This window comes from Heteronotia binoei, chromosome 6 (genome assembly GCF_032191835.1).
Source record: "Heteronotia binoei isolate CCM8104 ecotype False Entrance Well chromosome 6, APGP_CSIRO_Hbin_v1, whole genome shotgun sequence".
Taxonomy (NCBI): domain Eukaryota; kingdom Metazoa; phylum Chordata; class Lepidosauria; order Squamata; family Gekkonidae; genus Heteronotia; species Heteronotia binoei.
Window position 1 is genome coordinate 27,512,617 of NC_083228.1, and position 27,038 is coordinate 27,539,654.

The 27,038-nt window shown below is 41.9% G+C and overlaps 1 long non-coding RNA gene across 1 annotated transcript; it reads left to right on the plus strand.

Moving 5' to 3' along the window:
- The first annotated feature begins 750 nt into the window (after window positions 1-750).
- LOC132573608 (uncharacterized) lies at window positions 751-26,810 on the plus strand. The gene is made up of 5 exons (XR_009555552.1): window positions 751-787; window positions 6,500-6,526; window positions 12,321-12,371; window positions 24,240-24,275; window positions 26,785-26,810. It is a non-coding gene; the product is annotated as an uncharacterized LOC132573608 (long non-coding RNA).
- Window positions 26,811-27,038: the final 228 nt, after the last annotated feature.

Consider the following 27,038-nt stretch of genomic DNA (forward strand, 5'->3'; position numbering starts at 1 on the left):
GCTCCAGAGTCAAGGAAGAGGAAGAAGAATTATTCTATTTCCTGCCTCCCTGACAAGATGGTGGAAAGCACCCAAGATGTCCTCCTGTACTCAGAGGAGAATGACCCCTCACGGTAAGTACCAATGGTCGTTTTATAGGCTAATTTGTGAAACTTAAAAGCTGCTTGCCTTTTCAGCTTTGTAAAATATCAGTGTGTGAGTTGTTCTCCACTGTATACCCATATATTTGTGACCAAGGGGAAGAATGCAGAATGAAGTAACCCCCCACCATGGGAATGTTGAGTAATAAAGTGTGGTGGTCTAGAAAGAATAAGCAAAGTTAATTGAAGTCTAAAGTATAAAACAGTTTAAGAACCACTGAAATATATATGTCAGAACTAGAATATGAAATAGGAATACTGAAAGCAATAACCCCAGTATGTAAGGCAATGATATCAAGTATGTATGTAATATATTACTATATAATTATGACACAATCTATTATGTGAGTTTGTTCATAAATCTCATGCACAACTATACTTGCATGGTTATAGATTATGTTCAGAAATGCATACAAAGAAAGACACATGCAAATATATAAATATGAAGCCTTGCTAGCATAATCCACAATATAGTCACACATAAAAGTATGATATACATTATAAACTAATCAGTGCATTCATAAAGCTACAAATGGAAGTTCATTTGTTTCACTTTATAGCAACACACATGTTCATTTCCAACTGCCCTTTGATTTTGCATTAATTGTTAGGGAGACAAAGGCGCTATGGGGATCCGTGGACTACGGGTGAGTCTAAAACTTTTCACAACTACCTGGTACAACTGCATCCAAATCCTTTGCTATCTGAGGTCCCTTTGGGGTGGGGTGATATATATTTAATAATTTTAGGTAAATTATCGTAGCTGCGTTAAAATTGTTCTAATGCTGAGATCTAATTTGCAAGCGAGATATAGAGGAACTAAATGGCTAAATTTTGTTTTGTGTATAAAATATGGATGCTCTTAATTAGTTTACCAATAAAATTAATATGAAACTTTTAAACATAGAAATGCAGTGAAATATACCACATGGAAGTGCTCTGGTCTGTTTTAAGAAATACATATAAAATGAAGTTTTCACTGAGAACAAAGATATTAATGACAGCAGAGAGCTGCTTCTAAAACGTATTAATCTCTTGCAGAGAAGTGTTTCTAAAATTTATTAATCTCAGATGTTTCCAGTAGGTGGGAAAGGATGTATAAATATAATCATTTGAATGGGACAAAATAGCAGAATTGGGACTACAAAGTTGTAACATTACACATTTAAACCAATAATCAGTACAATGAAGAAGAGTTGAGTAGTAACTGTTCTATTGTTATATCACCTCCCAAAGGTGCCTCTGCAGCCTGCTCTTTAGCAGATTCTTCCCTGTGCTTTCTTGATTTCCATACTTTGGTTCTTCCAAAGCCTATAATGTGTCAGCTTCGCTGGGTTCTTCTCTATTTACAAAATGAACTAAGGCTTGAAAGTGAGCTCTGATACCTTCCTGTAGTTAAGCAATTATACTGTAAGAATAGATCTGCATTTAGATCTAGCAGACTAAACCCCACAGTTTCTTTCATGTGTTATCTGCCACTGTGCATATAGTTGCATGAGCAGGAGATCTATTTCCAATAACATATATAGAGAAATGATGCTATTACAAAATAGCCTGCTAGCTGCTTTTAGTATCTGTATTCATGCTATTGAAGATGACTGAAACGAACCCTTGGACATGCAGTTGGATGCACTTCAGGCAACCATATGCCTATGAAATAATCTCAAATGTTGGCATCCATGTTGACAAAATAACTCATCCAGACCATCAATAAACAAAGGAAGCAGGTTGTAAATGTGCATTATTCAAATTGGCCATTAGCAATAATAGAAGAGAGATAAATTGCCATATATTTGGTAAGGTGCCAGAAGATAATGCATGGTTGCCCCTTTGGTTCAGTAACGGAAATAAACTCAGGAGTTGGTATTCTGTTTTCCAGCTTAGTTAAATACATTCATTTCTCCCCCTGATATGCTGTTAGGCATAATACGACCTCTAACATGGTAAGATTCAGTTCAAGTCAAGGCACACTGAATCTTGCCAAGTCAGAACAAGTTGCACCAAACATGTCATTTAGAGGGGCAATCCATATCAAATCAACAAGTGGTGCTTGCACAATAGTAATTGATTTTGTTGCAATTCTGCAGAATGATTATATATATTGGCATCTATCTACACACAACTTGTAAAAATAAATCTGTCTCTGGGGGTAGGATTGCACCCATCCAGTGTCACATTTCCCATTAAGCATGTGCTGTCAATCATTGCCACAGACTCTATCTACAATAGTCACTGTAGGCCTTATTTTGAAGCTCAAAATCTTGTTCAGAAATGCAGAATATAGGGTAGTTAAATTACGGCCAAACATCTGAGACATTTCCAAATGTTCAGGAATATCCATTGGTCATTTTAAAAAATGACAGTAGATACGTTTTGACATGGGTAATAACACTGCAGTGTTTCACCAGACTCCATCATTGTGCCATATTGTGTTGATTTGGCATGGAAGTAAAAATCACTATGGGCTTTCAAAGAAAATAAACAACTGATCCACTATAGTGCAGCATTTTAAAAATGTACCCTATGATGACCCCAGTAAAAGTTACTGTTTTTTTTCAATTTACCAAACACCAGGAAAGTGATGAACATTTGATGTCCAGGTAGTTGTTCAAATACTGATGGTATTTCTGATAAAGCAGAGGAAAGTGCCCCTAAGATCTATGAGGTGAAGATTCATAATGGGTGTGATTTTTATAATATTGCATATATCTTTATGTCAAGATGGATAAAGGCACACTGTATCAAAAGCTCTGTGCTGAGTTCTGCGCACCAGAACTTAAGGAACTGTTGACAAATTGTAGAGAATTTGCAGTATAGCTTCAGAAATATTTAGAAGGCCAAGGCTTTTGAAGAAAGGCTGAGGGATCCCAAATACGTGGAAGGTTGTCAAAGAGGGAGAAAAAGTTACCACATCCACTGAGAACAGTAGTTTTAAATTAGAGAGTAGTGGCTTTAAATTGGATGTTAGTAAAAAGCCATAAGTATACAAGCAAATCAGCAATAAAACAAGTTCTCTGGGGAGGCTTTCCTCTCTATCCTTGGAAATGAAAACACAACAGTTTTTCCCCACTTAAGTCCTATTTTAACTTTTCACTGATTGAGGAGTGTCATGTCCCATTGATCAGCTACGGAATTCAGTTACATCCGTTTGTGTAACCTCTCCAGTGCTCTCCTTTTGTGCAGGCGTTTGGTCTCCACTCATATCAGAGCCTGCTCTTTCTGAGATAGTTCTTTCAATATTACCATAGTACAGAATTGTGGGGAGGCAAGGGAAGAGAAAATTATTCTTATATACTGCTAACACTGTTGTGTGATGCCGTGCTGTAAGATTATTTCACTAATTTAATCTGCTTTATAGTACAATACCTTCCAATTATGTCTGGTCTTTCATCACACTGACTTGTTGGCATCCCAAATGGATGTCTTTGTTTGGATGGTTATTATGACCATGATTAGTTTGAGCAAGGCCTTCAGAACTGACCCTGTCCAAGAGTCAGTCTTTCTCAATAGCTAGAAGTCTACAGATCCTTGTCATATGTGCTGCTGCTTCTGCATCAGTGACTTGTGAGCTCAAGTTTGGGCCAGCTTAGCTAACCCTGTGAGCTTATAGCTAACACATGCCATTTTGGGATTGGTTCCTAGTAGGGATGGGCACAGACCAGAAAATGCTGGTTCAGTTCACGAACAGAACTGGACCAGTTTGCAAACTGAACCACAGCTTGGTTCGCGAACCAGTTCACGAACTGGTCCGGTTTTTAAAAAGGTTCCAAAATGGCAGGTTGTCTCCAGATCACTCTCCTCAATGTACCCACCAAGTTTGGTTCACATTGGACTTCGGGGGGCTAAGTTACAGACCCCTAAAAAAGGTCATTCAGCGCAGTGCTTTTCAAAGGGATGTCACCTCTGCTAGTTCAGGAGTGACAAAAACTGACCTGGGTGAGCTAGAGGCCTTCAACACACACAATTCCTCCCTGGGTGACCCTCCACATATTACATGCATGTCAGATTTGGGGGGATCCAAGTAGCACACCACCAAGCAAGGTATCTCCTGGAAACTGTTTTTGGGGGAGTTGTCCTTTACCATTTTGAGACACTACAGTGTGGACCTCCCAAAGTACCTCCCCAGGAACCACCCACATGGCTGCAGGTGGCTGTGTTTTCCTGGGACCAGCCACCCAGCCCTGGCGACATGATGACTGATTGGGGCCAAGCCTTCCATCCTACCAGGACTTACTGCACAGCTGTGGGAGGGAGCACTGGTGGACTAGCTAAGAGAATGTTTGGGCAGAGGAGAAAGGATGCTTTCTTGGAGGAGCAGAAAGGGCACCCCACAGCCAGGGAAGAGGGCAGTTGGCCAAGCCCCCCAGAAATCTGTAGATAGTTTGGGTGCCTGAGTGGGAGAGGAGAGAGGAAACCCCCCAGGCAGAGACTCAAGCAACGCAGGAATAAATGAAGTGCTTTTTGGAGGAGCAGAAAGGGGACCCCACAATCAGGGAAGAGGGCAGTTAGCCAAGCCCCCCAGAAATCTGTAGATAGTTTGGGTGCCTGAGTGGGAGAGGAGAGAGGAAACCCCCCAGGCAGAGACTCAAGCAACGCAGGAATAAATGAAGTGCTTTTTGGAGGAGCAGAAAGGGGACCCCACAATCAGGGAAGAGGGCAGTTAGCCAAGCCCCCCAGAAATCTGTAGGTAGTTTGGGTGCCTGAGTGGGAGAGGATACCCCCCAGGCAAAGACTCAAGCAACGCAGGAAGAAACGGGGTGCTTTTTGCAGGAGCAGAAAGGGGACCCCACAGCCAGCATGCAGAGAAAGGGCAGTTTTAAGAACCCACAAAAGTGAAAAGTCCACCCCCAAAACATGTTTTAAAATAAAAAAAAAATCTATCCATGTTTCCCACTCTTCACAGCAAAGAAAAAGGCAGCGAGGGGGGGGGGGGGAATGTAGCTCTGATTGCAAGGAAAGGAGAAAAAAGAGAGCAGTGATGCTTTCACTCTGATGGTTTGTATAGAGGCCAGGAGATTCAACAGGTTTCTCCACCCACCCCAGTAATTCCTCTCCCCTTCACTCCACCAAAAGATATTCTTTTACGCACAAGGAAAACAAGACTTGCGAAAATCAGATGCAAACAGAGGACAGGAATGCGCCTCCAGTGATTATATACACCCCCCCCCCATCCTGAGGAAGTCAGATCAATGCCTGTCATTGGAAATCAGACTTGCCTGTCAGCTTCAGACAGTCACTATTGATTCCTCGATAGCTGGAAATATCCCACATACCCACTTTTCAGCACGAAACTCCATGGATGGAGTTTCTTTGCCAAGAGTGCACAAGAGGTTCCGAACTGGGCAGAAAGTTCGGAGACTTCCTGGTCTGAACATGTGACTTTCGAACCGAACTTTTCGAACCTCGAACAAGGTAAAGTCCGGGCCAGATTTTGTTTGGTGTTCGGGTCTGTGCCCATCCCTGGTTCCTAGCATCAGCTGCAACCGCTGCCTTCTTCAGATTCTGTAGACTGTCTAGACCAGGGGTAGCCAAACTGCGACTCAGGAGCCACATGTGATGCTTTCACACATATTCTGTGGCTCTTGAAGCCCCCACCACCCCATCAGCTGGCTTGGAAATGGCGTTTCTCTCTTTAAATCACTTCTCCAAGCCAAGCCAGCCAGCAGCTTGGAGAATACATTTAAAGTTCCTTCCTTCCTTCCTTCCTTCCTTCCTTCCTTCCTTCCTTCCTTCCTTCCTTCCTTCCTTCCTTCCTTCCTTCCTTCCTTCCTTCCTTCCTTCCTTCCTTCCTTCCTTCCTTCCTTCCTTCCTTCCTTCCTCGCGGCTCTCAAGCATCTGACATTTATTCTGTGTGGCTCTTAGATTAAGCAAGTTTTGTCACCCCTGCTCTAGACAAACCAATAATCAGACTTCAGATTGGGGAGGCCTCACACTAGAATGCTCCAGCAACAACCCCCCCCCAAAAAAACAAACAAACAAACCCCAAAAAACTCCTAGCATGTCAGAAAGAAGACTAAGTTGGATCTTATCTCTTGGATGTGATAGTTTTCTATGTGTGGGAAGGATTTTAAAAATATATATTGGGACAAGTTAGTCCTGCAGTTTGGACCTGTAGTTCATACCTCCAGTTGGTGTATTTGAGGAATAGCTTTTTCCATGCTTTGAGTTTCATGCTTCTCTGTGCTTGTGTGTGAGCATTAAACAATGCATGTTTAAGGTAAGGGGTTGCCTATGTGTGCATTTATGTTGTTTGGGGGCTTAGTGTGTCTTAACACTGACTCCTGTGTTTGTGTCTCTCTTTCTCTCCCCCTTCACCCTCTTGCATGTGGCTGCTGCGACTGCTGTAAATGGTGACCCAGGGACTAAAGGGGCAACATGGAGAGAAGGTGAGTCAGCCCTTTTTAGCTCATTGCTTGTCAAGCATTGCTTTCATCTTATGGGGGAAACCTCCTCTCCTTATGGACTAGTTGCAATGACAGATCTGGAAATACCCATTGGCTTCGCCTTGAAAAATACCGTAGGTTGCCAGTTGGTTAGTTTTATACCAGTTACCAATGCCTCCCCCCCCTCTCCTGCTATTCTCTGTGCTAGTCGGTGGCTAATTTTAGAGGTATGTACTTTACACAAATTAATATTTGCAAATAAGAAATGCCTGGGTGGGGTTTTTCACTTTGTAGAAAGAGCCCACACATGTTCTAAGGCTGATGGGTTTTGATTTGTTTACTTGTAATTTATACTAACATTGCTAGAACTTATTTATAGGGATGGCCAGGCAAACTCAACATCTGCAGCTGAACCTTTCTGGCATTTTTGGAGAGCTGCTTTCTTATTCATTGCTGACAGCTGTTCTTGGTGTGGCCAGGAAACCTACATCTGGGAATGTGGTTAACTGCACCAGCTGTGTCCTGGACAGCTTCAGCCCAGATGCTGGTTATTGGGCTACATCCGTAGTCCCCTGATTGCAGACCTTTGTAAGTCCCTCTATAATCTAAGGGGAAAGTCTTGTAACATTGCTGAGGAAAGCAGGTGGGAGGGGCAAGCACACCTCCCTCCCCAATATACTGTGGTAGGCTTTTCTTTTTCTCCATTTATGGGAAAAAAACCAATTACATCATTTCTTTCCTCATTTGGTCTAAGGCAAATGGTAGTCCCAAACATCTTGAAATGAAAGGATCAAATCCTTTCTTTCATTTTACTCTCAACGAAACCCAGAGCTTCTCTCAAGTGCCACAGGAATGTTGCGTGTCAGTCAGCAGCACTCTGTGTTTCCAAGACAGTTGCATCCCATCAGAGACACATAGGAAAATATTTGTTGCAGGGGTCTCCTGCAAGGAAACAACACAAAACAGTTCATTATTCAGAGACCCTGTCAACCTGCTGTGAAGAAAGCATGCTAAATGACATGAAATACTTTTAAAAACCAGTGCCAGGACATGGAATTTTGGTATCTTCGGATCATATAAGTTGGTCAGCATCTAAGCTTTTCCCAAGGTTGATCCTTGATTATTTCAGCATTTTTAAGGAGCTACATATTTGGTCCAAAGAAAAATCCAAAATCAAAAGCGATGCGGTCCTTTTTGCAAGAAAAATGAACAGCTAAAATGCTAGAAAACAATGCTTGAAAGCTTGTATGCTTCTGTGCTGTTTTGGTTGGTTTAAAATTTGACATTGTTTTCGTTATTTGGTTGGGTTTTTTTAATGGTGGGAGGAGAGAACACTTGAGATTTATAGTATCTCCATGATAAAGTGTTTATTTTCATATGTACATGTTAAGCCATTGTTACAGAGGATCAAAAGATAGAGCACAACTGGTCCCAGATTCACAATCAACATTGTGAAATTTCCAAAATTCAGGCCTTCTGTGGAAACTCTTTCAGCAACTGTCTGGGGAAAACACACACACACCAGCAGATTTATTTTCCAGCTCCTTCTGAAAGCCAGGTGTGACTAATATTATATATTATCAGAACAGTAAGTGTCCCAGAGGCCATCAGGACTGAAATGGGCAAATAGAGCAGAGAATAACTTTTTCATAACAGAGCTCATTAAGACTATACCAAGGTGATGCTGGGAAGGGAATGTTTCACTCTTACTGCAGTAATGATGCCTTCTCACAAGTGGTGTCCTAGACAATCACCTAGTGGCAAAATCAGTGCTGAATCCACCAAGAGTTGCTATAGCCTCTGATGTCAAATGGCTATTATTACACTTGGTGATATAACAGCTCAGCCTTCCAGTCAGTGTTTGACCTTGCTTACAGGTTTGCCCATTTAAATGCCTGGAATCGACTGCTACTGAATGAACCCCTGAGCAAAAGCAATTGCAACATGTGGTTTGAAAAGAGGGGGGGGGGGGGTTTGCTTGATTCCTTTGTTATTCATATGAAGGTTACAAAATGTGTGTGTATGTAAGTGGCTGCCATGTACAGTACTGTACACAATTACACTAGAGGGATTAAGGCTTTCTTGAGAAATTTAGACCCATAATGAAAGTCACATGCAATTTATGATTTTTGGAAATGTTATAATTGTTTTAGCATTACAATGGGCTGCTTCCTAAATGAGGGATTATAAAGTAAGCCACTTGTGTCAATTACATTGTAAGAGGCATTTGAAGAAGTACACAAGAAGAACCTTCAAAAAACAAAAAGCATTATTAAGTCTTTTGCCCTATCCTTGGACAACTAGGAATTTTACGGCAAATGTTACAGTTCTGCTCTGAGAAAAGAACAGGGACATGCTAGATTTCTGCACATGTTGTCAGAGTTTCAGGAGGTTTCAAGAACGTGACAAGTGGCACACATGCAGAAACCCCTGTGCCGATGCAGCTCAGTGGTATCATGATGGTGCATGAGGTTACAGTATAATATAGGGCCGCTTTTGGAGTCCCTGAAGTTTAGCAGCTGTGAAAGACCATTTGATGTTAGTAAGTTCATCACTGAAACCAAGTCTTTTGGAATCCAAAGGAGGTTCCAGAATGACCAGAGGAAGTTCATTCATATGGAAAAAGAAATGTCTGTTAGGGTTGGGGTTTTTTCCCCCTATATAGTTCAGCCTCCCTCTCAGTCTCTCAACTGGTTTTCCTTTCACAACTGATGACAAGACAATACTACAGTCAGATTGTTTTGAGTTTCATTCCTTCACACAGCCCCTTCAAAAGAAACCTAAATAATTTTATTGACTACATGAAATATGATTGCTATTAACAAATGCTTTTGGGGTTTGTGACCTGGATAGAGCTCTGGCAGAGGATTTCATTTAAAGAGTTTTATAATCAATCACAATTTTGAAATAAATCCAGAGAGGGTGCCAGCAAGAGGGTATTCATTGACTGTCAAGCCGGAAACTCATCATGCACCTAGCAAACCAAAGCAGTTAAATGCTGCTGCATACTGCTGAACTTCATGAAGTAGATAGTGGTCAACCAAAACCTGTTATCTGTAGCAGATTAGAAAGAAACTGGTTCATTTCTCACTCCCTTACTCCCCTGAAACCTTGGGCAAAACTCCTCTCTGTAGGAGCCAGAGCATGGCCTCCTTCCAGGTGACCTATAACTTCTGACATGTATTTATTTACTACATTTATGCCTCACGTTTCTCCACAGCAGCTTGTATCATTCTCCTTTCCTCCATTTTATCCTCACAATAACCTTGTGAGGTAGGTTAGGCTGAGGGTCTGGACCAAGGTCACCTACCAGGTTTCCATAGCAGATTGGAATCTGGGGCTCTCAGATCGTAGTCTGACAGTCTAACCATTTCACCACACTGGCTTATTGGCATTAGCCATGTGACGCAGGCAAGGGCTGTGCTCAGCAGCTCCAGCCACTGCAGAGACTATGTGGAAAGAAGGCCGCTATCTCTTCTCCAGATTTAAATCTGTTTCAAAGCTTTTTAACTGCCATATCCCCCAATCAAGTAATGTTGGGAACTATAGTCTAGTGCAGAAGTTCCCAAACCCCAGGTCCCGGACTGGGACCGGTCCGCGGCCTGTAAGCAGCCGGGCCCCCACTCCCTGCCCTCTGACACCCCCCCTCACTGCTGCTGCCCCCACTACCCTTTGGAGCAGTGCCGCCGTTCAGTCACACCCCCCCTCGCATGAGGAGCCTCGGCTTGCCGCCACTGCCAGGGCCCGTCCCCTCCCTTTCCCCAGCGCCCGAGCCGTTCTCTGCCCCCCTCCCCCATCCACGCTATCAGAGGAAGCTGGGAGGCCCTACCCACTTCAACAGGGACTGGCCTGATTTGACGTTCTCGGAAGAGCAGGCTGGAGGAGGAGGAGTTTCGTCCCTCTCTCCCTTCTGGAAGGGGAGGGGGAGAAGCCTCCTTCAGCATGCTAGAATCAGCTGGGTCCTGCTGAAGCAGCCCTAGCCTCCTCATGGCTTCCCTTTGATCAGGCATGCGGTGTGGGGGGGAGAGACTGGCTTTGGGGCTCGGCTCTACCCTCTGCAGCAGCAGCCCCCTTTTGGAATGGGGTTGGTTCCTGCTTCCGCTGGCCTGCCCAGTGCTGAGTGATCTCTTTCGACGGGGGGGGGGGGGGTTGCCTTTACACAGCCCAGAGTGGATCCCTTCCAGACATTGAAATTGACCTGGGGTGGGGAAGGGAGGGAGGAGGAGGGGGGCAAGCTAGGCAGGACACTGTGGGGGGAGACAAATGCCTAGTTTCCGCCTCCTCCCTCCCATCCCCACCTCAGGTCAATTTCAATGTCTGGAAGGGTGCCGGAAAACAACCCTATTTGCTTTATTACCCCTCCCCTTTCTGTCAGGCAGTCTTTTCCCCTCTTCCTTCCTTCTTTCTTTCTCTGTCAGGCAGTCTTTTCCTCTGTCTTCCTTCCTTCCTTCCTTCCTTCCTTCCTTCCTTCCTTCCTTCCTTCCTTCCTTCCTTCCTTCCTTCCTTCCTTCCTTCCTTCCTTCCTTCCTTCCTTCCTCTCTCTCTCTGTCATTCTTCCCCCCCCGTCTTCTTTCCCTGTGACCCTTGTGCTTTTTCTTGATTTTTATTTTTAAAATTGCATTTCAAAATCCCCCTATTCTCCTACCTTTTCTAAACAAGAGTTTAGGAAGAGTTTTAAGCATGTTTGTACATAATTTCTTGTCTCTTGGCTCCACCCCCAAAGTCTCCTGGCACCACCCCCAAATTTTAGTGGGCCACGAAGGAGAGGTGTCAAAATAACCGGGCCACGGGGGCGGGGGGAGTTTGGGAAACCCTGTAGTGAAAAAGCTAAGGTACTCTTAACAAATAATCCTTACCAGTCCCATAATATATAGTTCCTGGGATTCCTTGGGAGAAATAGTGGTCATATAACTAGTTTCAAAGGAGTTCAAAATGTCTACAGCAGATGTGGCCTTAATGATTGATGCATAGTGTGGTCACTAATTTGCTAATTAACTGAGCACTAAAATTGCTAATTCAAAGCAAGAACAAGGATGACCAAGTTGCTTACCTATGTTTAGTCACAATTTTGTTACAGAAAGAATGTAATTAACTGAATTTGATTTTCCCCATTGTAGCAGAACTGCAATATCATCTTGGGGGGGGGGGCAGGGGAATTGCTGCAGGACTATTGGTGCTGTCAAAATTAGAAATTCTATAGAACATCTAATCCCCAAGCAAAACTAACATGTGTGTGCTGAGAGGGCTGTCTTTGCTTTGGAATTCCTGTAGCCTCTTACAAAACATGGTAGCTTAACTTCTACTTATATTAAATCCCCCTGATTAGGGGAGATGAGGCTTCCTAGTAGACAAGAATGATAACTAGGAACAAGACAAATCTGGCACTGGATAATAGCATCTGTAAACTACACAGTGGGATTATACTTTCCACTCTCAAGGAACCCAGAGTAGTGCTTTGATCTGATTTCAGAATAGATTCAAAATGGCTCCCTTTCTTGGTTGGAAATGCCAGAAGAACCTGCTGTTTTAAGAGGAAGAAACATGTTTTTAATCAGTCTCTCACAAATATGTTGGTTTTAATTTCCTTTGTAAACTTCTTTTCTTTCATCGTTTATTTGGCCAAATCCAAAATTTTCTCTCACTCTGCTGTTATTCACTTAACTGTTTTATTATAATGGTTAGTGCTACCACCTATTGTGATGTCCCCCCCCCCCCCACCAATTTACTCCCTATCTTATTTCAATCTTTTTTTTCACACATGTTTTCTGCTTCTTTCTTGCTGTTTCACTCTCTGCAGGGAGCCCCCGGAGAAGCTGGCATGTCTATCATTGGTCCCCGTGGTCCTCCGGTAAGATGCCTCCTGCAAATAGTATAGGATGTGGGACAAATTAAAAGAAAAGAAGATACTATGGAGTTTGAAGATGTTACTTGGGTCAATTCAGAATGGCCTGTAACCTACTATGATGTGATTTTCACCAATGGTCAGATTTGTGTTTATACTGAAATTGCAGAGTATGTTGGTGAGAAAGTACTTCAATCTCAGGGAAAAATTAAAGCTGGCCTTACCAGTGGCTTTCTCTCCTATATTTAAAAGGGAAAGAAATGTTTCTGTTCCCAACAGAATAGGCCATACCAGTTTGGCATAGTATTCATCCTTGCCTTTGAGCTAGAAATGTCTCCTTTGCCTGGGTGCTCTTTGTATCTACTTTGAACTATAAATTGCTTTTGTGCAACTTCTTCTGGTAATGTGAATTGTCAGAGGGCAAATGATTTATGCCATGGGGGTGGGTGGGTGGGGAGAAATGGGATGTTTCTATCCAACGACACAAGTTCGTAGTGAGTTCTGAAGGCCATGTCTCAAGCAGTGAGTGAATTTATATTGGCAGATTTTGTTCAAAATGCACTGCTTGTGGGTCCTAACCTCACTGGCTGTAAGTCTTGCAGTCATGGTTGCTGGGAATGCAGTAGGTACCTCCAGGATGATTCCTGGTCTGTATATTACTCACAAGTCTCCTGCATCAATCACTCATCTCAGTGTCATTTTGGACACATCTATAGGTACAAATCAATGAATAAATTAACAATGACCGTGGCAAAAGCAACTCTGAGCTATCTTGGTGATGCCACTCAAGAAGAAGAAGAAGAAGATATTGGATTTATATCCCGCCCTCCACTCCAAAGAGTCTCAGAGCGGCTCACAATCTCCTTTATCTTCCTCCCCCACAACAGACACCCTGTGAGGTGGGTGGGGCTGGAGAGGGCTCTCACAGCAGCTGCCCTTTCAAGGACAACCTCTGCCAGAGCTATGGCTGACCCAAGGCCATGCCAGCAGGTGCAAGTGGAGGAGTGGGGAATCAAACCCGGTTCTCCCAGATAAGAGTCCGCACACTTAACCACTACACCAAACTGGTTCTCTCAAGAGTATTTTAGGAAGTCTGTGCCCAGTACCATCTTGTAGGAGCTTCCCCATGGCTGTAGTTAACAAGAAGGGAGTGTAAACAATCAAGTAAGCATGTGTGTGTATTTGTGTCATCTTTTTCACCATGGGAGAAAAAAATTGTGAGTTCTACCACAGTCTTAGGCCAACGTCACTAAAATGGTGCTCCCAAAGTAGCAGAAAGGCAAAGTATACTTTGTATGGTTGAGGTCCGTTCATTTCTAGTGTATCATGTTAGAAAGAAATTGTCAGTTTCCTAGAAACTACTTTCCCTTCCATAATTGAATGTGCAAAGAGCAAAACTCTTGACCTGGCAAGGTTGAGGAACACAGAGAACTTTTATTTCCCAGCAGGAGTATGGGTCAAGTGAAAGAGATCTCCATGGCTCAGACTGTTGTTACTTTTGGCTTCCCAGTTAGCTCTTGAAGGCCCCTGGCAAGTGTGTCTAACAAGAAGCAGGCAGAGTTTCTTCTGAGAACACTTGGTTTTTGTTGTAGATGCTGATGAATAGCAAATGTGGTGGTAGGGGAAGGAGGAAGAGTATATTTTGTGTGCTAATTGCTGTAGCATTCTTAATATTGTCAGAAGAATTTTGTGGCCTCATATTAAAGAATATCTGTTGCTTCTCCTGGAGACCTGCTCCCTGAGGCAGACCACATTGTCCCGTCAAGGCCTATTAATCTGCTGTCTCATTGTATTGGAGATGGACTGAGCATTTTTACTTTCTACGTATTGGCTGATTGTAATATTGTTACTTACATTGCATTCAACAACTATCTCTCTGCCCCGAATTGTGGCAGCATTCAAAAATATAAGAGAATAATTTCTGACCATTAGTATCACTCCAGAAGTTTTGTCTGCAGTGAAATTCTAGGTGAGTTTGTATGGCATCTCAGGCAAAACTTCTAAGGAATTTTGAGGGAATCCAAAAGAGGTTTGATAAGACCAGCAATATAACTCAGGGAGATTGTCTGCAGATCTGGTATCCACTTAAGCTAAAAGGATGTGGTTGTATTTTATCATTTAATATCACTTTAAAAGTCAGACATACCTTCTCTGTCTGCCCCCTGAACAATGGAGAATGGTCAGAACTTAATGGTAGAGCCCTGCCCCACCCCCCAAAGGCAGAATGTCTCAGGCTTCTAAGGATCTTGGGTAACAAGTCTGGAAAAGTTTCCAACTGAGGCTGTGGAGAACCACAGCCAGTCAGATAAAACATTACTAGGCTAGATGGACCAATGGTTTGTCTAAGTAAAAGGCAGATTCATATGTACTGTTTCTATAAATCAAGAATGAGCCTCATTGGGGGACTGTATAATTTCAGCTTGGCCTGGCAAATATAAACAGAATACAAACAGAAAAGTTGATTACTGGCCAGGACTGTGGAGGCGCTTACTACTCCTCTGGCTTAGGCAGACGTCCCACTTGGTATCTGTTTCTTCCAGCTTTATGATATATTGACTGAAACAAAACAGAAGACTGATTTATAGCTGCTTATTAACTACCAATCTACAGTATTCATATGTTACCACTCAGTGGCTGCAGTCCAATGCAGAATTAGGCATGCTTAAGCTTGTTGAAATCAATAGACCTATCAGTGCACCTTCTTTTGAGTTGTAGCCTATGATTTTTCTCCATTGCATGACTAATAGTACAGTCCAATGTAGAGTTACTTCAGCCTGTGTCCATTGATTTCAATTGATTAAGACTGGTGTAACATTGCATAGATTGCACTGTAAACTGCTAGCAATCAGTGTACTAAAGGAATATAACATGCCTGTTTTATACAGTAATTCCATGTACAATCAGTGCAGATGATAATTCTGACAATTCCTAGCTCTAAGTAAGGAATTGTATATCACCTACTTGCCAATTGGTATAGTTAGGTAACAACTTAATGGTCTTATGGATGTCCTCCCTCCCCCCCCCCCCTTTAGATGGTAATGAAAGTGACACTTTGCTTCTCCCTTCTCCTGAGCCCATATACTCGGCCCCTGGATTTTCACCCCAGAGACTATTCCTGGTATCACTACCACTAATAATCTGCCAATCTGCTCATGAGTCTCTTGCAACCTGTCATTTCTGGCCCAGTCTTTGGGAGTGAGCTCTATAAAATCAAAGGAAATGTCATCTGTATATTGAGACCACTTATTGCCAGATATTTTACTTAAGATGTCCTGGGATGGACCTAATCACTGTTGGAGGCAAAACCAGCACCCCCTTCTTCCTTTTCCATCTCTGAGTAAATCTCAGAATGATCTAGTTTAATGGTGACTGGGTGATAGGAGTTAAGGAGCACCTTGATAGTAAAGAAATGCAGGGAACTCAGGAATAACAGCATACTTTAGACAGATGTGAGATGACAAATAGATTCCAGACTGTCTTTTAGAGGCAAGATGATGTTAGCAATTGCACTTCCAGAGTTTTTCAGCTGCTTAACATTACTTTGGTGTGCTGGCTTGAGGGAAGCATCGTGCTGAGCATGGCAGAAACAGATGCTGTCTGCAATTTGGCAGTTCCCAGAGTTCTGTTCTTGAGAACTTGATACAAACAACATTTGAGAAAGAGAAAGCTAAATGCTTCTTGCAATCTCTAATGAATGAACTTTTGCTCTGGCCTTTTATTGTCTTCATCCCAAAGAGCCAAAATGAGCAGCCTAGCAGTTTACAAGAAGGGTATCAGAAGCCAAGTTGCACCCTTTCCGGGTTTCCTCATCTAAGCTATTCTTAGCGCTTTTTTTGCCTGTACCAATGGTCAAACTGAGATCAGCACTATGAGATTTATTAGTGAGTGTCTTTCCTTTCTTGCCCTTTTAGAAAGCTCTGGAGTGGACAGGCCATAGAATTTATAAAATTTATCTTCTCTTGGTCCCAGGCCAACAACTCCAGGTGGTTTTATATGTTGCTGCCAAAGCACATATTACCAAATGCGATATTACAATTTTTTTTAAGAACTAGTTCATTCACACTAGCATTCTGTGTTTTAAAAATACTTCATGCTAACTGAAGCAATTGGAAACATTTTATAGCCATTGTCATTCTCCAAGGGACTTTGAAAAGACTTTGGTGTTCATTCTCTGGTTTTTGAAGGTCCTTTAGGAATGTGAAATAAGGAGGGTCCTTAGAACAGTGGCTTTCAGATTTTGTTCTAGGGGATTCTAGGCTTCTTTAGAAATATTAGAGAGTCTGTCGATGAAAAGTTCAGTAATTGCAGACAAGCCACCCATGAAGGGCAGTTTATCCTCTTCTTCTTGCCTTTCCTGACAGTATGTAGCTGCAACAGAGCAGAAGCTGAGTTGCATTGTCTCTTACTATGGAACAAGAGGCCTGGCTAGTCTCTGAGTATGTACTCTAAAACATGTCCACTGTTAATTTCTTTTGTTAATGCATATGAATTTCATGAGAAATGAGAAAGGGTTCCTTAGCATTGAAGCTGGAAAGTTTGGAAACAACTGCCTTAGAAAGGAGCCAAAGGCCTTGTTTCTATGTTTACCACCAGAATGGTTGTAATGCAGCTGCTCCTTTGTTATGGATCTTAGAGCTGTGATTTCAGCCTTTACAGATCTGGAACCGCATTTAAACATTAGTTGGTAGCATAGGCCACTAACCTGATACAAGAAATTATAGCATTATATCTTTTAAAACAAAGCAAAACTAATGAGCTAAATATAAGCAACTTGCCCAAAATCATGTTTGTGGATGCCAACATCTGGAGAGGGAAGGGGAGGGGAGGGATTTCCCAGAATTACATATCTCCAGACTAGAGAGATCAGTTCCCCTGGAGAAAATGGCTGCTCTGGAGGATGAACTCTATGGCATTGTACACAACTGAAGTCCCTGTCCTCCCCAGGCTCCACCCCCAAATCTCCAGTAGGTTCTCAGCTTGGAGCTGGCAACCCTATGCCCCCCACCAGCAGTGGCCAGGGGAAACCTGGCAACCCTACATGTATAGTGTATGACCTAATGGCATATGGCTACTGTCTTTGAATCAGATGTCAAAGCAACCTTCTATATGTTTTTGCCATTAGTTACCTAAGGGAGCCTATATTGTTTGATAGGTAGGAAATTCGAAAGACACCTTTCTGGGGCCAGTTTTCTTGAAAAGAGGATGTGTGATGGAGCAGATTTATGCATTCTTCAAAGTGATTCTCTACATAGAAAATGACAGTTAAAACCACAACAACTCTCCAACAGTATCAATTAAAACAATAAATGACAAACCAATCCATACAATATCTGCCTGTGACACAAATGCCAGTGGCTTGAAATAGCCACCAGATTTTTTTTTTAAATCCTGTTGATCCTAACTCTACAGAGACTTAAAAGGGGAGGGCTATTTGGAATAATTGGAGCAAGAATGGATTTTTGGGAATCAGTATACAAAGTATAATTCATTTTGTTGGAGTTTATTTAGGTCAATTTTGGCCACCATCTCTTCAATATTTGTCTAATGCAGGGGTTTCAAACATGTGGCCCGGGGGCCAAATCAGGGAGGAAAAGGGGGTGAGGGAGGGAGAGCTTGCTTTGCCAGGCTCTCTCAATCACCCAGCAGAGCTACTGAACCAATCCTCTCTTCCTTCTATTGGCTGAAGCTCCTCCCCTTCCTGGTCCCCTGGAGAAGGAAGGAAAGAGCCGGAGCTTCCTTTGTCTAGTTCCCTGGATCTCATGAGAGAGATACAAAGAAAGCACCTTTAAGACCAACAAGTGCTAATGTTTTAAGTATGTTTTAAGATGTTTTTTAAAAAATCTTTAATTGTGTTTGTCTGTGTCCTTTATAAAGTTTATATCTCTGCTACCTAATCAGTTCAATTCAGTTCAGACCTTTATTGGCATAAAAGCAATGATTCACAATCAAAAGTAGGTACAAAGGCCTGAAGTATAGTAAGAACAATACATAAAGCAATCAATAAAAATGGCAGCCAATAATACTAATCTGAAAAGCCTCCAACTAGAGGTCTTCACCTCATATCTAGGAATATTGCCAACTGGTTGCATAAATCATGTGATCCTGATTTTATTGATTTCCTTACCCATTATGATTGTATTTTACTTCAAGAAACTTGATCAGAATTAGAAATCAACACTTCTGGATTCCTTCCATTCAACCTTACTTCTCATAGAAATGCTTCCAGGGGCAGATTTAAAGCTGGACTAACAATTATGATTAAAGCAAATATGTGTTCTGACATAACTTGACTTGACTTTCCCCCTCCCCTAACACAAGCTCTATTAATTCTCTTAACCAACTCTATGCTACTTAATCTTAAATAGGAACACGCATGGCCCAGCTCAACAAGGTCTCATTTATGTCTGATTAGGCCCTCATAACAAATGACACTCCTGGTCTAATGGGTAAATGAAAAGGAGGTAAAAAATATAGACAAATAGGTCCGAGAAGCAGCGTAGGGCAATAGCTAGAGTGTCAGTACCACGATTTGGGAGAACCAAGTCTGAATCTCCACTCTGCCATGGAAGTTATGGGATAAAGTGGAGGAAGGGAGAACAATGTGATAAACAATGTTAGATCCCCATTGGGGAGAAAAGTAGTATGTGGATATTTTTTTTTAATGACCACTGCCATTTTTAATATTTTCCCCCACAAAAAAATGGGGAAATAACCAAAACGTGTTAAGTAGATAGATGGAAATCTTCATAATGCCACTGTGGCCACATCGGAGAAAGTAATTTTAAAAGAATGATGGGAGGTTTTATTATGACAATATAATTCAAGAAGCATTTAAGGTAGATGCTGAATTGATATAATTTAGTACACCTTCTGGTGACATCGGGAGTGTGTGGCATAGACAAATTAATCATGCAAATAAGTTGTGCTAATGAGCTCCAGCACCTCTTTTTCTAGGAAATGACCCCTGATCACACATATGTATCACACATGATTGGCCAGCATGAAATGCCTCATTTTATGACAATACATGCCATTATGTCAGGAATTCTTATTAAATGATCCCAGGCACTGCAAACTGCACCAAAAGGACTGGTGAGTGAGCCTGTAACACATACAATTGATTCAGAAACATCAAACAGATTGTCTGGGGTTCAGATCAAACCCTTCTGCAGTGCTGCTTAGGCCTCTCCATTTCCCATTATTCATGTGAAACAAGACAGTGACAGTAGCTGACGTACAGTTGCACAGAAATTGGAAAACACATACTCCTCCCCCAACAACTTTATTCTTTCCAGATTCAGCAGTGTACTCATGCGTATCAGATCTTAAAAAGGAATCATCCATATATAATTTCGGGATTAAAATTTAGTTTCTCTGCTCAGTTTGGTGCAGTGGTTAACAGTATGGACTCTAATCTGAGAGAATTGGGTTTGATTCCCCACTTCTCCACATAAAGCAAGCTGGGAGACCAATCAGAGCTCTCAGCCCCACCTATCTCACAGGATGTCTGTTGTAGGGAGGGAAGAGAGATTGGAAGCTACTCTGAGACTCCAAGTGAAGGGTGGGATATAAATATAAATCCAATCTTCTCTCTTCCTCAGGCCTTGTGCCAGCTTTTACTACTTGACTAGCATAGTGAGCCTAACTTGGAGCTTTGCTCTGATTGGTTGGTTTAAATGTCATTATTACCTCACACAGCCAAGAGCAGGTGACAGTTAGCCAAAGGAGGCAGTTGGTGAAATGAACTGAGGAGAAACAGAACCAACTGGAGTTCTTTGGAAAGGCTTATGAATATCTTTGGGCAAATTTGGGGGGCCTGTGAAGAATCACAGTGAGGAGAGAGGAGGGACACAGAAGAATACAATTTCAGGGGAATGACATTGTAGGACACTTGGTCTGAATACTGAGGTGCAAGGTGAGGTAAGCAGGAAGTTCAAGCCTGAATGTAAGTGGTCCAGACAGTTTGGAGTGGCAATGGAAATGGGCAGACATCCCTAATTTCTACCTCTACCTCAAACCTGGGTGGCATAAACTTTTCAGGGATGTGCCCTCTTCATGGTTTAAATAATCCTGCAGACTGCAATTAATTATGATTGGGAGAAACATTTTCCCTCAGATCCTAATTTCCATCCATCCTGTCCATTTGAGATTAAAGTGGTCAGAGACCATAAAAGCTGATGGCATGATGGGTGCTTTCCTTATGGTGCCTCTTCCCCAACCGATACCTCTTTGTCCAAAAAACAAAAAGTGGTTAAGGGCTCCAGCAGACCAACTTTCTTTTCCTTTCTCTGTTTTTATCCCTTCCTAGGGTTACCAATCTCCAGGTTGTTGCTGCAGATCTCCTGGGTTTAAAACTGATTTCCAGGTGACAGAGATCAGTTCACCTGGTGACAATGGCTTCCTTTGAAGGGGGGACTATGTGACATTATTCCCCATTGAAGTCTATCCCCTTCCCAAACCCTGCCCTCTTCAAGTTCCACCCCCCCCCCCCCCCCGCAATCTTCAAGTGTTTTCCAACCCAGATCTGGCAATCCTGTCCCTTCCCCCCATTTAAAGTGACTAAAGTGTTTTCGGTATTCCAAAGACAGTAGGCATGCTCTGTTCCAGTCAGCCCATTTGAAGGTTTGTTGTTACTTGATGGGTTTTTTTGCAGAATTTTGTCTGGCCCTGGCTTGCCATTCTCATGAACTTCAATATTAGAAGGAAGAAACCGGGGTGAGAAATCAGTGATCAATTGATGAGAGGACAATACATAATTTCAAAATTCTTACACCCATATGTTCCCCTTCAGAATACTATCCGCATTAAGGATTTGACCAAGTTCCCCACCCCCTACAGTTTTTTGATTGTTTGTTTTTTAGCCCACAAACTGACAACATTTTGTGCCTCATCGGGTTGCCACCCATGGGTTGGGAAAATCCTGATGATTTAGAGGTGGACCTTGAAGAGGGTAGGGTTTGAGGAACAGAAAGACCTCCATGGGATATAATGCCATAGAGTACATGCTCTAAAGCAGCCATTTTTTTCATGCAGCGGACAGTCTCACAAAGCTTTTCACGTGGAACAGTATTATGCAAGGGCCTAAAATTTTTATTGTGTTTTGCTTTCCCTTTACTACAAAATCCCGTTGTATGGTAGACCAAACACCCAGTGTCTCCTGGAAGCAGGATTTTGCAGAAAATAGTGACAACACCTCTTCTGGTCCTGCCTTGCACAGAAGACCAGTGGAACTATTTAAAAACCACCCCTCCTAGAAGTGAGAATAACTACAACTCTGCTAGACCAGGGCCTGTAACAGACCCGTAGCCACGGTGGGGCCCAGGGGGGGACACGGCCCTTCTGCCTATCCCCCATTTCCACCTGTGTGGCCCCTCCTTTCCCCACTGCTCTCCCTGTGGCCCCGTTTTTGCCGCCGTCGCTGTTCTCCCCGGGCTCTTCCCACCCCGTTCCTGCCTCCCCCACTCTCCCTGTAGCCCCGTTTTTGCTGCCGCCGCTCTCCCTGATCTCTTCCCTGCCTCCCCTGCTCTCCCCGCAGCCCCAATTTTGCTGCTGCCGCTCTCCCTGGGCTCTCCCCTGCCTCTCCTGCTCTTCCTGCACTGCCCGCAGCCCTGTTTTCACCGCCGCCGCTCCCCCTGGGCTCTTCCCTGCCTCCCAAACTCTTGCCGCAGCCCTGTTTTCACTGCCACCGCTCTCCCTGGACTCTTCTTTCTACCCCCAAGAGCGTGAGAGAGATAGAGAGCTGGGGCCCGGAGGCTGGCTGCTGGAAGAAGCAGCACTCCACTGCCCCTCACCCAAAATTTTATGTCCTGCCCCCCCTCCCCCCCAAAAAAATTTCTGGCTACAGGGCTGGCCTATAACATCTTGTTTCCTGCATTAATACCCCAGGAAACACATAAGCAGTGTATTGTTTGTTTTCCGTGAGCAGTGCTGGAAGTCCCTAGAGGCTCACCAGATGAGGAGGGGCCATATGCCAGTATCAAGCTGCCAAGTGAATATGGGACTCTATTAGGGTTGTCAGCTTCAACTTTATAAATTCCTGGAGATTCAGGGGCAGAGTCCGAGGAGTGTGACGTCTCAGAAAGGAGCTTAGTAGGAACAGAATTCCATACAGTCTACCCTCCCACGATGCTACTTACCCCACCTGGAGATTGATGTGGTTGCTGTTTAGGTCTGACTCAATAAATATCTAGGGTCTTTGAGGTGGAGGCAGGAGACTTTGGAAGCGTAGCCGGGAACAAGGGTGTGACAACCACGACTGAACTCTGAAGGGAGTTCTGGCAGTCACATTTAAAGCAACCTCACACTTTTTAAATGCCTTCCCTCCATTTGGAAATAATGGATAGGGGCAACTTCTTTTGGAGCTCATAGAATTGGACCCCTGGTCTAATCTCTTTGAAACTTGGGGGGTGTTTCAAGGAGAGGCCCTGGGTGCATCTACCTCAAAAAACAGCCCCCCCCCAGAGCCCCAGGTAACCATGGATTCCCCCGCTTTCTGATAACCTTGAAGCGGGAGGAGGGTGTCCAAACTGTGGGATCCCCTGCCCCAACTGGTAACTGGCAACTTTATGTGGGCATCATATCCCTATTAATTTCATTTATATAAGATTCCATTTACTTATACAATTGCTGGATAGGGTTGCTAAAATTTCTACAGCTGCTCCCACAACTGATGGAAAAAAGATGCCCCTGTGGTTTGACTTGAAGGTATGTTTATAAAGCCATGCACACAATGCCCTCCCTTTAGGAATCCTATAATTTATGTAGTTTGTAATCGTTTCCTGATGCTGAATGACATGAGTGGATGTATTTCCATGCATGCATAACAATGTCACCAATCACAGAGGTAATACCAATCACAGTGGAAACAGTGTATGTGAGGGGGACCTAAGATCAGTAATTCTGAAAAACAGTGTTAGGGGCTATGCTATGATTTACTGAAAAATATATATAAAGATCTTTGTTTCTTGATAAATTTTCTGCTTGGGAGAGAAACTTTCACTTGAAAGTAGCTTAAGCACTAAAAGGCTAAGAAGATATAAATGTATAGGTCTAATGTTCTGTTAGTCAAATTTAAAATTAATAAATATTGATTTATATATATTATATCATTATTATATTTATATGTTTATACTTGATACATTTATTATACAATATATCATGTATACAAAATGTACATGTATTTATTACAAAGTAGATTAAAAACAGATAAAAACAACCGCAGTTAAGAATTAAAATGTACAATGACAACCAGAAATCACCATAATTGATCTTAACCAGACATGTTTCGGCCTATTGGCCTTTCAGTTTGTTCTGTTTTCCCTTTCTCCTCCAGAAAAACCTATTCCTGGTCAATTTATACAAAATGATTGTTGTATTGCAAGGTCAGAAGCCATCCTGTAATGTCATTTCTTTGACCACTAAGGAAGACCAATAGGCCGAAACGCATCTGGTCAGGGTCAGTTACAGTCATTTCTGATTGTCTTTGTACATTTTGATTCTTAATTGAGGCTGTCACCAAGGCCACTATCTGTAATTACTGGGCCTATAAAATCACATCTTCTTAGCCTTTTTGTGCTTAATTCAATTTAGGTTAGGTTAAGTTTCCCCTTCCTCCCCCTTTTTTGTTTATGTTTTAAATTAGTTTTCATTGTTTTTGGTGAACTCTGCTAGTTTCCAGAAACTATAGAAATGCTACTTGTGGTTCTTGTTTTCTTATACTGTTAGGGCCATAGATCATATAAAACAAGTGGACCTATTTTCAGCCTGCAGATGATGGAGGGTAGGAAATCATGAGGACTGATGGAGTGATTAGGTCACACATTTTGCTGCCTCATCTGTTTCTTCTAATCTCCTTTTCCGCTTCATTCTATTCAGGGACAACCTGGAACAAGAGGTTTTCCTGGGTTTCCAGTAAGTGGAACTGTTAACACATGCTGTTATATATGAAAGATATATTTCCAACTATAGCATCACTAAAGTTAAACGCTTCTCAGTGCAGCTGTTCTAGAAATGGTTGGCCTGCAATCACACCATAGATAAAATGTTGCTATTTAATTTGCTTTAAAAAAAAAAAAAAAGTTACCTTATTTTTATTTTGGCAAATGTATTGTCTTATTTTATAACAAATAATTCAACAAAATAAATACTGTCAAATCTACAGAGATGTTAGAATTAACTTCCAGTTCTGACAATGTAAGGAACATACGGTAAAAGCAATGATTAATTCCTCCTGAGATTCAAGGTAAAAAATGTATAATCCAAATTAAAATATTCAATATCAACATCTTACTTCATGTTATTTTAATAGTTTACTGAATATCCCTACGTGTTTCTTCTGGTTAGCGGATAAGGCAGCCAAACTATCAGATAAGCTTGAAACTATGCTATTTCCAAGGAAAATCTGAGCTGGTATGTGATCCCCCTCCATAACTCTTGTATCCCAGAGTTGGAGTCCTGTGGCACCTTTAAGACCAACAAAGTTTTATTCGGAGTGTGAGCTTTTGTATGCCAAGCACACTTCCTCAGATAGAATGAAACAGAAACAGAATTTTACATATCTTAAATTCTGTCTGAGGAAGTGTGCTTGGCCCATGAACGCTCACACTGAATAAAACGTTGTTTTTAAAGGTGCCACTGGACTCCAACTTTGTTCTGTTACTTCAGATCAACATGGCTGCCCACCTGGATCCATCCTTTATCCCAAGTCCTTAAGATCCATTGATAAATATTTGTATAGGAGTATCTTTATTAGTTTGCTGCAGTACCAAAAAACAACCTTATGGCATCTTTAAAAGACTGACAAATTTATTACTGCATAAGGTTTTGTGGACTAATGTCCACTTGAAAGTTCTGAAGTAGTCCATGAAAATTCTGCCATGATAAATCTTTAAATTAAAGAATTAAATTAAAGAATCCCTTTTTGTCTTGGTAAAGATTTGACTGCCTCCTATTTTTTCCTTTTCTTCACTAATTGTGATCAGTCAGTACGTTATTTTTATGGTTCTTGGGGTGTTCCGCTGGTACTGATATTCAACAAATTAAGCAGAATTAATGGTGTATATATGAAAACCCTGTGACATTTTCAAGGTAAGAGATGGTCAGAGGTGGTTTGTCATTGCCTGCCTCTATGGTACAACTCTGGACTCCTTTGGTGGTTTCTCATCCAAATACTAACCAGGACCAACCCTGCCTAGTTTCCAAGATTTGAGGTGATCAGAGTAGCCTGGACTATCCAAGTCTGGAATGAAATATTAAGGGTATTTAAAGGTTAAAACAGCACAACTTAAGTTGTCTTTTCTGTAAATTGAGAATCAATTACGCAAAGGGCATAATGCAGCCAAAAGTTTGTACATTTAAACCTCACAGAAATCTGTAGTTTGTGCCCAAAGAAAATAAACCTGAATGCTATTTTAAGGATTGTTTATATTTTAGGATTTCTTACCTTCTCAGACAGAAACATTATTATGGATAGAACTTGCTCTCATTTTTGTGAATTCAAAATTCTGTTTCTGGACAAAATCTTTAAAGCTTTCATTGAAAAAATCCCCTCCCTTTCTCCTGTCTCATTACCTTTTGATAGACAGTACTCAAAATTTCAGTGAGCATTATTGCTGATCTTCCGCTCCGAAGATGTTCAGAGGAATTGCAGATAGTTAACACTGCTCAGATTCAGTATTATTTTTTTTTTTAGAAAGGAACTATTGACTTTGGGCTTTAGCAACTGAAATGAGAAACAGTATAATTTCTTCTTAAACCTTTTCTAGACCTTTCTTGTGCTTTTTGAAATAGCTGAACAGTTAGGAACTTTTATTCCATAGTTATAAAGTGTCCATATTTATTTGGTCATTTTATGTCACTCCATAGCAGATTGGTAACATATTTCTTGGTAACATGTTGTTAATAATGCAGTATTAGTATTAAGATGGCAACCGTATTGTTAAAATGTCAACAAAGTATTTTTCGTAACCGACAAAACATAACAATTGAAGACTCAGATGCGACAACTGTACAGCAAAATGTGACACAGCTTCCCAAGAGTGTGTGTCTTAAGCTACAATATGTAATACAATCACAAAAGGTTGCCCTATTCTTTATAGTCATTGGCACAACAGCTGTGCTAGCCTAATCAAAATTGTTGTTCAGTCGCACAGTTGAGTCCGACTCTTTGTGACTCCATGGACAAAGTCACGGCAGGCCCTCCTGTCTTCTACCATCCTCTGAAGTCTGCTCAATTTCGTGTTAGTTACAATCCAAATTACACCCTTCTAAACCCATTGAGTTCAATGGATTTAGAAAGATATAATTCTGTTTAGGACTGCACTGCTAGATCTCTTGGGGCTAGGATTATGGGTTGCACAAACAAAATCTAAATAGTTTGCCTGTTTTAGTCCTTTACTTCTTTCCCCCTTTTTAATTTCAGGGCCCAATTGGTTTAGACGGCAAACCAGTAAGTGAAACATTTTTGTTCTCATTCTTACCCTCTCAACCTTTTGTTCTGACAGTTTCCACTGATAAGACTTTAAATGTTCACTTCTAAGTGGTGAATTAGAAATATTCAGCAGCTTCCATATATAAAATTGCAGTGGTGAGAAGAACAACATAAAACTAGAAATGTCACAAATATTTAAAACTTGTCAATTTATGTTGTCTTTTATGCACCTTTTTCAAAAAGCC